Source organism: Lagenorhynchus albirostris, chromosome 17, assembly GCF_949774975.1.
Source record: "Lagenorhynchus albirostris chromosome 17, mLagAlb1.1, whole genome shotgun sequence".
In the NCBI taxonomy this organism is placed as follows: Eukaryota; Metazoa; Chordata; class Mammalia; order Artiodactyla; family Delphinidae; genus Lagenorhynchus; species Lagenorhynchus albirostris.
Window position 1 is genome coordinate 33,230,286 of NC_083111.1, and position 17,585 is coordinate 33,247,870.

Here is a 17,585-nt window from a genome sequence, read left to right on the forward strand (position 1 = left end):
AAGGAACGCCGCAGCTGCTCCTCTGGGCCTGTGGCTATTCCAAAGCCTGCAGTGTCACAGGAAGAGCAGGACTTACTTAAATGGCAGTAAGAACGCACGCCGACTATCTCTGGGAGGCACGGTGACTTCAGGCAGGAGCTCCTAGATGGAATGCGAAGCCGAGGGTTACTCGGAGTTCAGCTCAGACCAGGGCAATGCGTAAGACTTCGACGCCATGAGGGAGGTGCCACAACTGTGTTCGTGATCGTGTGCGAGTGCTGAGGAAATTAAGCTGCTCCCAAAGAGAGTGCAGTGCGTTTCCCTACGCTCGGCATACACAGAGGGGCTCTAAAGGGCTACGGGCCCGGATGTTGCTTAGCAGACCCAGGAGGGCCTGGGGGTACTCAGGGTTCCTGCCGGAACAGGGTGCCCACGCTAGCCTCCTAGGTGTCCAGAAAACTGTGCTGCCGTGGAAGTTACCCAGAGCAGAGGCCACCGCCTCATGGAAACTGCTGCACGCCTCCGCTTCTGCACGGCAGGTCTGGGCCTTACTTCCAGGCATCTGTTCAGGCTGGGTGTGCCGTTAGCGACACCGCGTGGTGAGATGCTGACTTTCTCCTCAGGCAGAGTGACTTCGGGTACGAGGTCCTCCAAGTACTCAAAGCACACTGTTTTCTCACGGAAGCTCACACAAGAGCCATGACACAGTCAGACTCACCAGAAATGTTGTCCTGAGGCTGTTCGAGGACTCTGGAAATGTAGCTCTCCTCAAGGAACGTACAGGGTGCTGCCCATCCCTCGGCAGGCACAGAGGGCCTCCGAGGGATCAACCAACGGGTCTCGAAGTGGCTCAGCAGGCCCACGGGGGTCTGGAGGTAGTCAGTGACCTTGGAGGGAAAGTGATACATACCCGAGAGGCCTACGAGTCCTCAAAAGTGTACTTCCTTTCACATAAAGCATATAAGCGACTAAGAACTGATGGAAACAGCTGCCTGCCTCCCTTTCTGCACGGCTACTAGGGGCCTAACCTGGAGGCAAGTTTTCACGTTGAGATTCCCTTTAGCTCTAGAGCTTGTCAGGCGGACCCCAACCGCGGCCACGGAAGCACCTGGTTCAGACAGAACAGACTCATACTTTTCCGCGAAGCATTCTTACAGGGTTGACAGGCCTGTCAAGAGCAGGGAATGTCAGGTAGCTTCAAGGCAGCATGAATGCAGCCTTCAAAATGGGAAAGCAAGGCTAGTTCCCGCAGGCCCCCGTTTCCATGGGCACACTCAGCATACACCCCTGTGGTTTCTAACAAGTCTAAAGCACACAGGTTCCCCTGTGTTTCTTCCCCCTGAATCAACTTCTCGAAGTAGGGTGTTCTGCATCAAGCGAACTGCCTCAACCAAGGAACGCCGCAGCTGCTCCTCTGGGCCTGTGGCTATTCCAAAGCCTGCAGTGTCACAGGAAGAGCAGGACTTAGTTAAATGGCAGTAAGAACGCACGCCGACTATCTCTGGGAGGCACGGTGACTTCAGGCAGGAGCTCCTAGATGGAATGCGAAGCCGAGGGTTACTCGGAGTTCAGCTCAGACCAGGGCAATGCGTAAGACTTCGACGCCATGAGGGAGGTGCCACAACTGTGTTCGTGATCGTGTGCGAGTGCTGAGGAAATTAAGCTGCTCCCAAAGAGAGTGCAGTGCGTTTCCCTACGCTCGGCATACACAGAGGGGCTCTAAAGGGCTACGGGCCCGGATGTTGCTTAGCAGACCCAGGAGGGCCTGGGGGTACTCAGGGTTCCTGCCGGAACAGGGTGCCCACGCTAGCCTCCTAGGTGTCCAGAAAACTGTGCTGCCGTGGAAGTTACCCAGAGCAGAGGCCACCGCCTCATGGAAACTGCTGCACGCCTCCGCTTCTGCACGGCAGGTCTGGGCCTTACTTCCAGGCATCTGTTCAGGCTGGGTGTGCCGTTAGCGACACCGCGTGGTGAGATGCTGACTTTCTCCTCAGGCAGAGTGACTTCGGGTACGAGGTCCTCCAAGTACTCAAAGCACACTGTTTTCTCACGGAAGCTCACACAAGAGCCATGACACAGTCAGACTCACCAGAAATGTTGTCCTGAGGCTGTTCGAGGACTCTGGAAATGTAGCTCTCCTCAAGGAACGTACAGGGTGCTGCCCATCCCTCGGCAGGCACAGAGGGCCTCCGAGGGATCAACCAACGGGTCTCGAAGTGGCTCAGCAGGCCCACGGGGGTCTGGAGGTAGTCAGTGACCTTGGAGGGAAAGTGATACATACCCGAGAGGCCTACGAGTCCTCAAAAGTGTACTTCCTTTCACATAAAGCATATAAGCGACTAAGAACTGATGGAAACAGCTGCCTGCCTCCCTTTCTGCACGGCTACTAGGGGCCTAACCTGGAGGCAAGTTTTCACGTTGAGATTCCCTTTAGCTCTAGAGCTTGTCAGGCGGACCCCAACCGCGGCCACGGAAGCACCTGGTTCAGACAGAACAGACTCATACTTTTCCGCGAAGCATTCTTACAGGGTTGACAGGCCTGTCAAGAGCAGGGAATGTCAGGTAGCTTCAAGGCAGCATGAATGCAGCCTTCAAAATGGGAAATCAAGGGTAGTTCCCGCAGGCCCCCGTTTCCATGGGCACACTCAGCATACACCCCTGTGGTTTCTAACAAATCTAAAGGCACACTGGTTCCCCTGTGTTTCCACCCCTGAATCAACTTCTCGAAGTAGGGTGTTCTGCATCAAGCGAACTGCCTCAACCAAGGAACGCCGCAGCTGCTCCTCTGGGCCTTTGGCTATTCCAAAGCCTGCAGTGTCACAGGAAGAGCAGGACTTACTTAAATGGCAGTAAGAACGCACGCCGACTATCTCTGGGGGGCACGGTGAATTCAGGCAGGAGCTCCTAGATGGAATGCGAAGCCGAGGGTTACTCGGAGTTCAGCTCAGACCAGGGCAATGCGTAAGACTTCGACGCCATGAGGGAGGTGCCACAACGGTGTTCGTGAACGTGTGCGAGTGCTGAGGAAATTAAGCTGCTCCCAAAGAGAGTGCAGTGCGTTTTCCTACGCTCGGCATACACAGAAGGGCTCTAAAGGGCTACGGGCCCGGATGTTGCTTAGCAGACCCAGGAGGGCCTGGGGGTACTCAGGGTTCCTGCCGGAACAGGGTGCCCACGCTAGCCTCCTAGGTGTCCAGAAAACTGTGCTGCCGTGGAAGTTACCCAGAGCAGAGGCCACCGCCTCATGGAAACTGCTGCACGCCTCCGCTTCTGCACGGCAGGTCAGGGCCTTACTTCCAGGCATCTGTTCAGGCTGGGTGTGCCGTTAGCGACACTGCATGGTGAGATGCTGACTTTCTCCTCAGGCAGAGTGACTTCGGGAACGAGGTCCTCGAAGTATTCAAAGCACACTGTTTTCTCACGGAAGCTCACACTAGGGCCATGACAAAGTCGGACTCACCAGAAATGTTGTCCTGAGGCTGTTCGAGGACTCTGGAAATGTAGCTCTCCTCAAGGAACGTACAGGGTGCTGCCCATCACTCGGCAGGCACAGAGGGCCTCCAAGGGATCAACCAACGGGTCTCGAAGTGGCTCAGCAGGCCCACGGGGGTCTGGAGGTAGTCAGTGACCTTGGAGGGAAAGTGATGCATACCCGAGAGGCCTACGAGTCCTCAAAAGTGTACTTCCTTTCACATAAAGCATATAAGCGACTAAGAACTGATGGAAATAGCTGCCTGCCTCCCTCTCTGCACGGCTACTAGGGGCCTAACCTGGAGGCAAGTTTTCACGTTGAGATTCCCTTTAGCTCTAGAGCTTGTCAGGCGGACCCCAACCGCGGCCACGGAAGCACCTGGTTCAGACAGAACAGACTCATACTTTTCCGCGAAGCATTCTTACAGGGTTGACAGGCCTGTCAAGAGCAGGGAATGTCAGGTAGCTTCAAGGCAGCATGAATGCAGCCTTCAAAATGGGAAAGCAAGGCTAGTTCCCGCAGGCCCCCGTTTCCATGGGCACACTCAGCATACACCCCTGTGGTTTCTAACAAGTCTAAAGCACACAGGTTCCCCTGTGTTTCTTCCCCCTGAATCAACTTCTCGAAGTAGGGTGTTCTGCATCAAGCGAACTGCCTCAACCAAGGAACGCCGCAGCTGCTCCTCTGGGCCTGTGGCTATTCCAAAGCCTGCAGTGTCACAGGAAGAGCAGGACTTAGTTAAATGGCAGTAAGAACGCACGCCGACTATCTCTGGGAGGCACGGTGACTTCAGGCAGGAGCTCCTAGATGGAATGCGAAGCCGAGGGTTACTCGGAGTTCAGCTCAGACCAGGGCAATGCGTAAGACTTCGACGCCATGAGGGAGGTGCCACAACGGTGTTCGTGATCGTGTGCGAGTGCTGAGGAAATTAAGCTGCTCCCAAAGAGAGTGCAGTGCGTTTCCCTACGCTCGGCATACACAGAGGGGCTCTAAAGGGCTACGGGCCCGGATGTTGCTTAGCAGACCCAGGAGGGCCTGGGGGTACTCAGGGTTCCTGCCGGAACAGGGTGCCCACGCTAGCCTCCTAGGTGTCCAGAAAACTGTGCTGCCGTGGAAGTTACCCAGAGCAGAGGCCACCGCCTCATGGAAACTGCTGCACGCCTCCGCTTCTGCACGGCAGGTCTGGGCCTTACTTCCAGGCATCTGTTCAGGCTGGGTGTGCCGTTAGCGACACCGCGTGGTGAGATGCTGACTTTCTCCTCAGGCAGAGTGACTTCGGGTACGAGGTCCTCCAAGTACTCAAAGCACACTGTTTTCTCACGGAAGCTCACACAAGAGCCATGACACAGTCAGACTCACCAGAAATGTTGTCCTGAGGCTGTTCGAGGACTCTGGAAATGTAGCTCTCCTCAAGGAACGTACAGGGTGCTGCCCATCCCTCGGCAGGCACAGAGGGCCTCCGAGGGATCAACCAACGGGTCTCGAAGTGGCTCAGCAGGCCCACGGGGGTCTGGAGGTAGTCAGTGACCTTGGAGGGAAAGTGATACATACCCGAGAGGCCTACGAGTCCTCAAAAGTGTACTTCCTTTCACATAAAGCATATAAGCGACTAAGAACTGATGGAAACAGCTGCCTGCCTCCCTTTCTGCACGGCTACTAGGGGCCTAACCTGGAGGCAAGTTTTCACGTTGAGATTCCCTTTAGCTCTAGAGCTTGTCAGGCGGACCCCAACCGCGGCCACGGAAGCACCTGGTTCAGACAGAACAGACTCATACTTTTCCGCGAAGCATTCTTACAGGGTTGACAGGCCTGTCAAGAGCAGGGAATGTCAGGTAGCTTCAAGGCAGCATGAATGCAGCCTTCAAAATGGGAAATCAAGGGTAGTTCCCGCAGGCCCCCGTTTCCATGGGCACACTCAGCATACACCCCTGTGGTTTCTAACAAATCTAAAGGCACACTGGTTCCCCTGTGTTTCCACCCCTGAATCAACTTCTCGAAGTAGGGTGTTCTGCATCAAGCGAACTGCCTCAACCAAGGAACGCCGCAGCTGCTCCTCTGGGCCTTTGGCTATTCCAAAGCCTGCAGTGTCACAGGAAGAGCAGGACTTACTTAAATGGCAGTAAGAACGCACGCCGACTATCTCTGGGGGGCACGGTGAATTCAGGCAGGAGCTCCTAGATGGAATGCGAAGCCGAGGGTTACTCGGAGTTCAGCTCAGACCAGGGCAATGCGTAAGACTTCGACGCCATGAGGGAGGTGCCACAACGGTGTTCGTGAACGTGTGCGAGTGCTGAGGAAATTAAGCTGCTCCCAAAGAGAGTGCAGTGCGTTTTCCTACGCTCGGCATACACAGAAGGGCTCTAAAGGGCTACGGGCCCGGATGTTGCTTAGCAGACCCAGGAGGGCCTGGGGGTACTCAGGGTTCCTGCCGGAACAGGGTGCCCACGCTAGCCTCCTAGGTGTCCAGAAAACTGTGCTGCCGTGGAAGTTACCCAGAGCAGAGGCCACCGCCTCATGGAAACTGCTGCACGCCTCCGCTTCTGCACGGCAGGTCAGGGCCTTACTTCCAGGCATCTGTTCAGGCTGGGTGTGCCGTTAGCGACACTGCATGGTGAGATGCTGACTTTCTCCTCAGGCAGAGTGACTTCGGGAACGAGGTCCTCGAAGTATTCAAAGCACACTGTTTTCTCACGGAAGCTCACACTAGGGCCATGACAAAGTCCGACTCACCAGAAATGTTGTCCTGAGGCTGTTCGAGGACTCTGGAAATGTAGCTCTCCTCAAGGAACGTACAGGGTGCTGCCCATCACTCGGCAGGCACAGAGGGCCTCCGAGGGATCAACCAACGGGTCTCGAAGTGGCTCAGCAGGCCCACGGGGGTCTGGAGGTAGTCAGTGACCTTGGAGGGAAAGTGATGCATACCCGAGAGGCCTACGAGTCCTCAAAAGTGTACTTCCTTTCACATAAAGCATATAAGCGACTAAGAACTGATGGAAACAGCTGCCTGCCTCCCTTTCTGCACGGCTACTAGGGGCCTAACCTGGAGGCAAGTTTTCACGTTGAGATTCCCTTTAGCTCTAGAGCTTGTCAGGCGGACCCCAACCGCGGCCACGGAAGCACCTGGTTCAGACAGAACAGACTCATACTTTTCCGCGAAGCATTCTTACAGGGTTGACAGGCCTGTCAAGAGCAGGGAATGTCAGGTAGCTTCAAGGCAGCATGAATGCAGCCTTCAAAATGGGAAAGCAAGGCTAGTTCCCGCAGGCCCCCGTTTCCATGGGCACACTCAGCATACACCCCTGTGGTTTCTAACAAATCTAAAGACACACTGGTTCCCCTGTGTTTCTTCCCCTGAATCAACTTCTCGAAGTAGGGTGTTCTGCATCAAGCGAACTGCCTCAACCAAGGAACGCCGCAGCTGCTCCTCTGGGCCTGTGGCTATTCCAAAGCCTGCAGTGTCACAGGAAGAGCAGGACTTAGTTAAATGGCAGTAAGAACGCACGCCGACTATCTCTGGGAGGCACGGTGACTTCAGGCAGGAGCTCCTAGATGGAATGCGAAGCCGAGGGTTACTCGGAGTTCAGCTCAGACCAGGGCAATGCGTAAGACTTCGACGCCATGAGGGAGGTGCCACAACGGTGTTCGTGATCGTGTGCGAGTGCTGAGGAAATTAAGCTGCTCCCAAAGAGAGTGCAGTGCGTTTCCCTACGCTCGGCATACACAGAGGGGCTCTAAAGGGCTACGGGCCCGGATGTTGCTTAGCAGACCCAGGAGGGCCTGGGGGTACTCAGGGTTCCTGCCGGAACAGGGTGCCCACGCTAGCCTCCTAGGTGTCCAGAAAACTGTGCTGCCGTGGAAGTTACCCAGAGCAGAGGCCACCGCCTCATGGAAACTGCTGCACGCCTCCGCTTCTGCACGGCAGGTCTGGGCCTTACTTCCAGGCATCTGTTCAGGCTGGGTGTGCCGTTAGCGACACCGCGTGGTGAGATGCTGACTTTCTCCTCAGGCAGAGTGACTTCGGGAACGAGGTCCTCGAAGTATTCAAAGCACACTGTTTTCTCACGGAAGCTCACACTAGGGCCATGACAAAGTCCGACTCACCAGAAATGTTGTCCTGAGGCTGTTCGAGGACTCTGGAAATGTAGCTCTCCTCAAGGAACGTACAGGGTGCTGCCCATCACTCGGCAGGCACAGAGGGCCTCCGAGGGATCAACCAACGGGTCTCGAAGTGGCTCAGCAGGCCCACGGGGGTCTGGAGGTAGTCAGTGACCTTGGAGGGAAAGTGATGCATACCCGAGAGGCCTACGAGTCCTCAAAAGTGTACTTCCTTTCACATAAAGCATATAAGCGACTAAGAACTGATGGAAACAGCTGCCTGCCTCCCTTTCTGCACGGCTACTAGGGGCCTAACCTGGAGGCAAGTTTTCACGTTGAGATTCCCTTTAGCTCTAGAGCTTGTCAGGCGGACCCCAACCGCGGCCACGGAAGCACCTGGTTCAGACAGAACAGACTCATACTTTTCCGCGAAGCATTCTTACAGGGTTGACAGGCCTGTCAAGAGCAGGGAATGTCAGGTAGCTTCAAGGCAGCATGAATGCAGCCTTCAAAATGGGAAAGCAAGGCTAGTTCCCGCAGGCCCCCGTTTCCATGGGCACACTCAGCATACACCCCTGTGGTTTCTAACAAATCTAAAGACACACTGGTTCCCCTGTGTTTCTTCCCCTGAATCAACTTCTCGAAGTAGGGTGTTCTGCATCAAGCGAACTGCCTCAACCAAGGAACGCCGCAGCTGCTCCTCTGGGCCTGTGGCTATTCCAAAGCCTGCAGTGTCACAGGAAGAGCAGGACTTAGTTAAATGGCAGTAAGAACGCACGCCGACTATCTCTGGGAGGCACGGTGACTTCAGGCAGGAGCTCCTAGATGGAATGCGAAGCCGAGGGTTACTCGGAGTTCAGCTCAGACCAGGGCAATGCGTAAGACTTCGACGCCATGAGGGAGGTGCCACAACGGTGTTCGTGATCGTGTGCGAGTGCTGAGGAAATTAAGCTGCTCCCAAAGAGAGTGCAGTGCGTTTCCCTACGCTCGGCATACACAGAGGGGCTCTAAAGGGCTACGGGCCCGGATGTTGCTTAGCAGACCCAGGAGGGCCTGGGGGTACTCAGGGTTCCTGCCGGAACAGGGTGCCCACGCTAGCCTCCTAGGTGTCCAGAAAACTGTGCTGCCGTGGAAGTTACCCAGAGCAGAGGCCACCGCCTCATGGAAACTGCTGCACGCCTCCGCTTCTGCACGGCAGGTCTGGGCCTTACTTCCAGGCATCTGTTCAGGCTGGGTGTGCCGTTAGCGACACCGCGTGGTGAGATGCTGACTTTCTCCTCAGGCAGAGTGACTTCGGGTACGAGGTCCTCCAAGTACTCAAAGCACACTGTTTTCTCACGGAAGCTCACACAAGAGCCATGACACAGTCAGACTCACCAGAAATGTTGTCCTGAGGCTGTTCGAGGACTCTGGAAATGTAGCTCTCCTCAAGGAACGTACAGGGTGCTGCCCATCCCTCGGCAGGCACAGAGGGCCTCCGAGGGATCAACCAACGGGTCTCGAAGTGGCTCAGCAGGCCCACGGGGGTCTGGAGGTAGTCAGTGACCTTGGAGGGAAAGTGATACATACCCGAGAGGCCTACGAGTCCTCAAAAGTGTACTTCCTTTCACATAAAGCATATAAGCGACTAAGAACTGATGGAAACAGCTGCCTGCCTCCCTTTCTGCACGGCTACTAGGGGCCTAACCTGGAGGCAAGTTTTCACGTTGAGATTCCCTTTAGCTCTAGAGCTTGTCAGGCGGACCCCAACCGCGGCCACGGAAGCACCTGGTTCAGACAGAACAGACTCATACTTTTCCGCGAAGCATTCTTACAGGGTTGACAGGCCTGTCAAGAGCAGGGAATGTCAGGTAGCTTCAAGGCAGCATGAATGCAGCCTTCAAAATGGGAAATCAAGGGTAGTTCCCGCAGGCCCCCGTTTCCATGGGCACACTCAGCATACACCCCTGTGGTTTCTAACAAATCTAAAGGCACACTGGTTCCCGTGTTTTTCCACCCCTGAATCAACTTCTCGAAGTAGGGTGTTCTGCATCAAGCGAACTGCCTCAACCAAGGAACGCCGCAGCTGCTCCTCTGGGCCTTTGGCTATTCCAAAGCCTGCAGTGTCACAGGAAGAGCAGGACTTACTTAAATGGCAGTAAGAACGCACGCCGACTATCTCTGGGGGGCACGGTGAATTCAGGCAGGAGCTCCTAGATGGAATGCGAAGCCGAGGGTTACTCGGAGTTCAGCTCAGACCAGGGCAATGCGTAAGACTTCGACGCCATGAGGGAGGTGCCACAACGGTGTTCGTGAACGTGTGCGAGTGCTGAGGAAATTAAGCTGCTCCCAAAGAGAGTGCAGTGCGTTTTCCTACGCTCGGCATACACAGAAGGGCTCTAAAGGGCTACGGGCCCGGATGTTGCTTAGCAGACCCAGGAGGGCCTGGGGGTACTCAGGGTTCCTGCCGGAACAGGGTGCCCACGCTAGCCTCCTAGGTGTCCAGAAAACTGTGCTGCCGTGGAAGTTACCCAGAGCAGAGGCCACCGCCTCATGGAAACTGCTGCACGCCTCCGCTTCTGCACGGCAGGTCAGGGCCTTACTTCCAGGCATCTGTTCAGGCTGGGTGTGCCGTTAGCGACACTGCATGGTGAGATGCTGACTTTCTCCTCAGGCAGAGTGACTTCGGGAACGAGGTCCTCCAAGTATTCAAAGCACACTGTTTTCTCACGGAAGCTCACACTAGGGCCATGACAAAGTCGGACTCACCAGAAATGTTGTCCTGAGGCTGTTCGAGGACTCTGGAAATGTAGCTCTCCTCAAGGAACGTACAGGGTGCTGCCCATCCCTCGGCAGGCACAGAGGGCCTCCGAGGGATCAACCAACGGGTCTCGAAGTGGCTCAGCAGGCCCACGGGGGTCTGGAGGTAGTCAGTGACCTTGGAGGGAAAGTGATGCATACCCGAGAGGCCTACGAGTCCTCAAAAGTGTACTTCCTTTCACATAAAGCATATAAGCGACTAAGAACTGATGGAAACAGCTGCCTGCCTCCCTCTCTGCACGGCTACTAGGGGCCTAACCTGGAGGCAAGTTTTCACGTTGAGATTCCCTTTAGCTCTAGAGCTTGTCAGGCGGACCCCAACCGCGGCCACGGAAGCACCTGGTTCAGACAGAACAGACTCATACTTTTCCGCGAAGCATTCTTACAGGGTTGACAGGCCTGTCAAGAGCAGGGAATGTCAGGTAGCTTCAAGGCAGCATGAATGCAGCCTTCAAAATGGGAAAGCAAGGCTAGTTCCCGCAGGCCCCCGTTTCCATGGGCACACTCAGCATACACCCCTGTGGTTTCTAACAAATCTAAAGACACACTGGTTCCCCTGTGTTTCTTCCCCTGAATCAACTTCTCGAAGTAGGGTGTTCTGCATCAAGCGAACTGCCTCAACCAAGGAACGCCGCAGCTGCTCCTCTGGGCCTGTGGCTATTCCAAAGCCTGCAGTGTCACAGGAAGAGCAGGACTTAGTTAAATGGCAGTAAGAACGCACGCCGACTATCTCTGGGAGGCACGGTGACTTCAGGCAGGAGCTCCTAGATGGAATGCGAAGCCGAGGGTTACTCGGAGTTCAGCTCAGACCAGGGCAATGCGTAAGACTTCGACGCCATGAGGGAGGTGCCACAACGGTGTTCGTGATCGTGTGCGAGTGCTGAGGAAATTAAGCTGCTCCCAAAGAGAGTGCAGTGCGTTTCCCTACGCTCGGCATACACAGAGGGGCTCTAAAGGGCTACGGGCCCGGATGTTGCTTAGCAGACCCAGGAGGGCCTGGGGGTACTCAGGGTTCCTGCCGGAACAGGGTGCCCACGCTAGCCTCCTAGGTGTCCAGAAAACTGTGCTGCCGTGGAAGTTACCCAGAGCAGAGGCCACCGCCTCATGGAAACTGCTGCACGCCTCCGCTTCTGCACGGCAGGTCTGGGCCTTACTTCCAGGCATCTGTTCAGGCTGGGTGTGCCGTTAGCGACACCGCGTGGTGAGATGCTGACTTTCTCCTCAGGCAGAGTGACTTCGGGTACGAGGTCCTCCAAGTACTCAAAGCACACTGTTTTCTCACGGAAGCTCACACAAGAGCCATGACACAGTCAGACTCACCAGAAATGTTGTCCTGAGGCTGTTCGAGGACTCTGGAAATGTAGCTCTCCTCAAGGAACGTACAGGGTGCTGCCCATCCCTCGGCAGGCACAGAGGGCCTCCGAGGGATCAACCAACGGGTCTCGAAGTGGCTCAGCAGGCCCACGGGGGTCTGGAGGTAGTCAGTGACCTTGGAGGGAAAGTGATGCATACCCGAGAGGCCTACGAGTCCTCAAAAGTGTACTTCCTTTCACATAAAGCATATAAGCGACTAAGAACTGATGGAAACAGCTGCCTGCCTCCCTTTCTGCACGGCTACTAGGGGCCTAACCTGGAGGCAAGTTTTCACGTTGAGATTCCCTTTAGCTCTAGAGCTTGTCAGGCGGACCCCAACCGCGGCCACGGAAGCACCTGGTTCAGACAGAACAGACTCATACTTTTCCGCGAAGCATTCTTACAGGGTTGACAGGCCTGTCAAGAGCAGGGAATGTCAGGTAGCTTCAAGGCAGCATGAATGCAGCCTTCAAAATGGGAAATCAAGGGTAGTTCCCGCAGGCCCCCGTTTCCATGGGCACACTCAGCATACACCCCTGTGGTTTCTAACAAATCTAAAGGCACACTGGTTCCCCTGTGTTTCCACCCCTGAATCAACTTCTCGAAGTAGGGTGTTCTGCATCAAGCGAACTGCCTCAACCAAGGAACGCCGCAGCTGCTCCTCTGGGCCTTTGGCTATTCCAAAGCCTGCAGTGTCACAGGAAGAGCAGGACTTACTTAAATGGCAGTAAGAACGCACGCCGACTATCTCTGGGGGGCACGGTGAATTCAGGCAGGAGCTCCTAGATGGAATGCGAAGCCGAGGGTTACTCGGAGTTCAGCTCAGACCAGGGCAATGCGTAAGACTTCGACGCCATGAGGGAGGTGCCACAACGGTGTTCGTGAACGTGTGCGAGTGCTGAGGAAATTAAGCTGCTCCCAAAGAGAGTGCAGTGCGTTTTCCTACGCTCGGCATACACAGAAGGGCTCTAAAGGGCTACGGGCCCGGATGTTGCTTAGCAGACCCAGGAGGGCCTGGGGGTACTCAGGGTTCCTGCCGGAACAGGGTGCCCACGCTAGCCTCCTAGGTGTCCAGAAAACTGTGCTGCCGTGGAAGTTACCCAGAGCAGAGGCCACCGCCTCATGGAAACTGCTGCACGCCTCCGCTTCTGCACGGCAGGTCAGGGCCTTACTTCCAGGCATCTGTTCAGGCTGGGTGTGCCGTTAGCGACACTGCATGGTGAGATGCTGACTTTCTCCTCAGGCAGAGTGACTTCGGGAACGAGGTCCTCCAAGTATTCAAAGCACACTGTTTTCTCACGGAAGCTCACACTAGGGCCATGACAAAGTCGGACTCACCAGAAATGTTGTCCTGAGGCTGTTCGAGGACTCTGGAAATGTAGCTCTCCTCAAGGAACGTACAGGGTGCTGCCCATCACTCGGCAGGCACAGAGGGCCTCCAAGGGATCAACCAACGGGTCTCGAAGTGGCTCAGCAGGCCCACGGGGGTCTGGAGGTAGTCAGTGACCTTGGAGGGAAAGTGATGCATACCCGAGAGGCCTACGAGTCCTCAAAAGTGTACTTCCTTTCACATAAAGCATATAAGCGACTAAGAACTGATGGAAATAGCTGCCTGCCTCCCTCTCTGCACGGCTACTAGGGGCCTAACCTGGAGGCAAGTTTTCACGTTGAGATTCCCTTTAGCTCTAGAGCTTGTCAGGCGGACCCCAACCGCGGCCACGGAAGCACCTGGTTCAGACAGAACAGACTCATACTTTTCCGCGAAGCATTCTTACAGGGTTGACAGGCCTGTCAAGAGCAGGGAATGTCAGGTAGCTTCAAGGCAGCATGAATGCAGCCTTCAAAATGGGAAAGCAAGGCTAGTTCCCGCAGGCCCCCGTTTCCATGGGCACACTCAGCATACACCCCTGTGGTTTCTAACAAATCTAAAGACACACTGGTTCCCCTGTGTTTCTTCCCCTGAATCAACTTCTCGAAGTAGGGTGTTCTGCATCAAGCGAACTGCCTCAACCAAGGAACGCCGCAGCTGCTCCTCTGGGCCTGTGGCTATTCCAAAGCCTGCAGTGTCACAGGAAGAGCAGGACTTAGTTAAATGGCAGTAAGAACGCACGCCGACTATCTCTGGGAGGCACGGTGACTTCAGGCAGGAGCTCCTAGATGGAATGCGAAGCCGAGGGTTACTCGGAGTTCAGCTCAGACCAGGGCAATGCGTAAGACTTCGACGCCATGAGGGAGGTGCCACAACGGTGTTCGTGATCGTGTGCGAGTGCTGAGGAAATTAAGCTGCTCCCAAAGAGAGTGCAGTGCGTTTCCCTACGCTCGGCATACACAGAGGGGCTCTAAAGGGCTACGGGCCCGGATGTTGCTTAGCAGACCCAGGAGGGCCTGGGGGTACTCAGGGTTCCTGCCGGAACAGGGTGCCCACGCTAGCCTCCTAGGTGTCCAGAAAACTGTGCTGCCGTGGAAGTTACCCAGAGCAGAGGCCACCGCCTCATGGAAACTGCTGCACGCCTCCGCTTCTGCACGGCAGGTCTGGGCCTTACTTCCAGGCATCTGTTCAGGCTGGGTGTGCCGTTAGCGACACCGCGTGGTGAGATGCTGACTTTCTCCTCAGGCAGAGTGACTTCGGGTACGAGGTCCTCCAAGTACTCAAAGCACACTGTTTTCTCACGGAAGCTCACACAAGAGCCATGACACAGTCAGACTCACCAGAAATGTTGTCCTGAGGCTGTTCGAGGACTCTGGAAATGTAGCTCTCCTCAAGGAACGTACAGGGTGCTGCCCATCCCTCGGCAGGCACAGAGGGCCTCCGAGGGATCAACCAACGGGTCTCGAAGTGGCTCAGCAGGCCCACGGGGGTCTGGAGGTAGTCAGTGACCTTGGAGGGAAAGTGATGCATACCCGAGAGGCCTACGAGTCCTCAAAAGTGTACTTCCTTTCACATAAAGCATATAAGCGACTAAGAACTGATGGAAACAGCTGCCTGCCTCCCTTTCTGCACGGCTACTAGGGGCCTAACCTGGAGGCAAGTTTTCACGTTGAGATTCCCTTTAGCTCTAGAGCTTGTCAGGCGGACCCCAACCGCGGCCACGGAAGCACCTGGTTCAGACAGAACAGACTCATACTTTTCCGCGAAGCATTCTTACAGGGTTGACAGGCCTGTCAAGAGCAGGGAATGTCAGGTAGCTTCAAGGCAGCATGAATGCAGCCTTCAAAATGGGAAAGCAAGGCTAGTTCCCGCAGGCCCCCGTTTCCATGGGCACACTCAGCATACACCCCTGTGGTTTCTAACAAGTCTAAAGCACACAGGTTCCCCTGTGTTTCTTCCCCCTGAATCAACTTCTCGAAGTAGGGTGTTCTGCATCAAGCGAACTGCCTCAACCAAGGAACGCCGCAGCTGCTCCTCTGGGCCTGTGGCTATTCCAAAGCCTGCAGTGTCACAGGAAGAGCAGGACTTACTTAAATGGCAGTAAGAACGCACGCCGACTATCTCTGGGAGGCACGGTGACTTCAGGCAGGAGCTCCTAGATGGAATGCGAAGCCGAGGGTTACTCGGAGTTCAGCTCAGACCAGGGCAATGCGTAAGACTTCGACGCCATGAGGGAGGTGCCACAACGGTGTTCGTGATCGTGTGCGAGTGCTGAGGAAATTAAGCTGCTCCCAAAGAGAGTGCAGTGCGTTTCCCTACGCTCGGCATACACAGAGGGGCTCTAAAGGGCTACGGGCCCGGATGTTGCTTAGCAGACCCAGGAGGGCCTGGGGGTACTCAGGGTTCCTGCCGGAACAGGGTGCCCACGCTAGCCTCCTAGGTGTCCAGAAAACTGTGCTGCCGTGGAAGTTACCCAGAGCAGAGGCCACCGCCTCATGGAAACTGCTGCACGCCTCCGCTTCTGCACGGCAGGTCTGGGCCTTACTTCCAGGCATCTGTTCAGGCTGGGTGTGCCGTTAGCGACACCGCGTGGTGAGATGCTGACTTTCTCCTCAGGCAGAGTGACTTCGGGTACGAGGTCCTCCAAGTACTCAAAGCACACTGTTTTCTCACGGAAGCTCACACAAGAGCCATGACACAGTCAGACTCACCAGAAATGTTGTCCTGAGGCTGTTCGAGGACTCTGGAAATGTAGCTCTCCTCAAGGAACGTACAGGGTGCTGCCCATCCCTCGGCAGGCACAGAGGGCCTCCGAGGGATCAACCAACGGGTCTCGAAGTGGCTCAGCAGGCCCACGGGGGTCTGGAGGTAGTCAGTGACCTTGGAGGGAAAGTGATACATACCCGAGAGGCCTACGAGTCCTCAAAAGTGTACTTCCTTTCACATAAAGCATATAAGCGACTAAGAACTGATGGAAACAGCTGCCTGCCTCCCTTTCTGCACGGCTACTAGGGGCCTAACCTGGAGGCAAGTTTTCACGTTGAGATTCCCTTTAGCTCTAGAGCTTGTCAGGCGGACCCCAACCGCGGCCACGGAAGCACCTGGTTCAGACAGAACAGACTCATACTTTTCCGCGAAGCATTCTTACAGGGTTGACAGGCCTGTCAAGAGCAGGGAATGTCAGGTAGCTTCAAGGCAGCATGAATGCAGCCTTCAAAATGGGAAAGCAAGGCTAGTTCCCGCAGGCCCCCGTTTCCATGGGCACACTCAGCATACACCCCTGTGGTTTCTAACAAATCTAAAGGCACACTGGTTCCCCTGTGTTTCCACCCCTGAATCAACTTCTCGAAGTAGGGTGTTCTGCATCAAGCGAACTGCCTCAACCAAGGAACGCCGCAGCTGCTCCTCTGGGCCTTTGGCTATTCCAAAGCCTGCAGTGTCACAGGAAGAGCAGGACTTACTTAAATGGCAGTAAGAACGCACGCCGACTATCTCTGGGGGGCACGGTGAATTCAGGCAGGAGCTCCTAGATGGAATGCGAAGCCGAGGGTTACTCGGAGTTCAGCTCAGACCAGGGCAATGCGTAAGACTTCGACGCCATGAGGGAGGTGCCACAACGGTGTTCGTGATCGTGTGCGAGTGCTGAGGAAATTAAGCTGCTCCCAAAGAGAGTGCAGTGCGTTTCCCTACGCTCGGCATACACAGAGGGGCTCTAAAGGGCTACGGGCCCGGATGTTGCTTAGCAGACCCAGGAGGGCCTGGGGGTACTCAGGGTTCCTGCCGGAACAGGGTGCCCACGCTAGCCTCCTAGGTGTCCAGAAAACTGTGCTGCCGTGGAAGTTACCCAGAGCAGAGGCCACCGCCTCATGGAAACTGCTGCACGCCTCCGCTTCTGCACGGCAGGTCTGGGCCTTACTTCCAGGCATCTGTTCAGGCTGGGTGTGCCGTTAGCGACACCGCGTGGTGAGATGCTGACTTTCTCCTCAGGCAGAGTGACTTCGGGTACGAGGTCCTCCAAGTACTCAAAGCACACTGTTTTCTCACGGAAGCTCACACAAGAGCCATGACACAGTCAGACTCACCAGAAATGTTGTCCTGAGGCTGTTCGAGGACTCTGGAAATGTAGCTCTCCTCAAGGAACGTACAGGGTGCTGCCCATCCCTCGGCAGGCACAGAGGGCCTCCGAGGGATCAACCAACGGGTCTCGAAGTGGCTCAGCAGGCCCACGGGGGTCTGGAGGTAGTCAGTGACCTTGGAGGGAAAGTGATGCATACCCGAGAGGCCTACGAGTCCTCAAAAGTGTACTTCCTTTCACATAAAGCATATAAGCGACTAAGAACTGATGGAAACAGCTGCCTGCCTCCCTCTCTGCACGGCTACTAGGGGCCTAACCTGGAGGCAAGTTTTCACGTTGAGATTCCCTTTAGCTCTAGAGCTTGTCAGGCGGACCCCAACCGCGGCCACGGAAGCACCTGGTTCAGACAGAACAGACTCATACTTTTCCGCGAAGCATTCTTA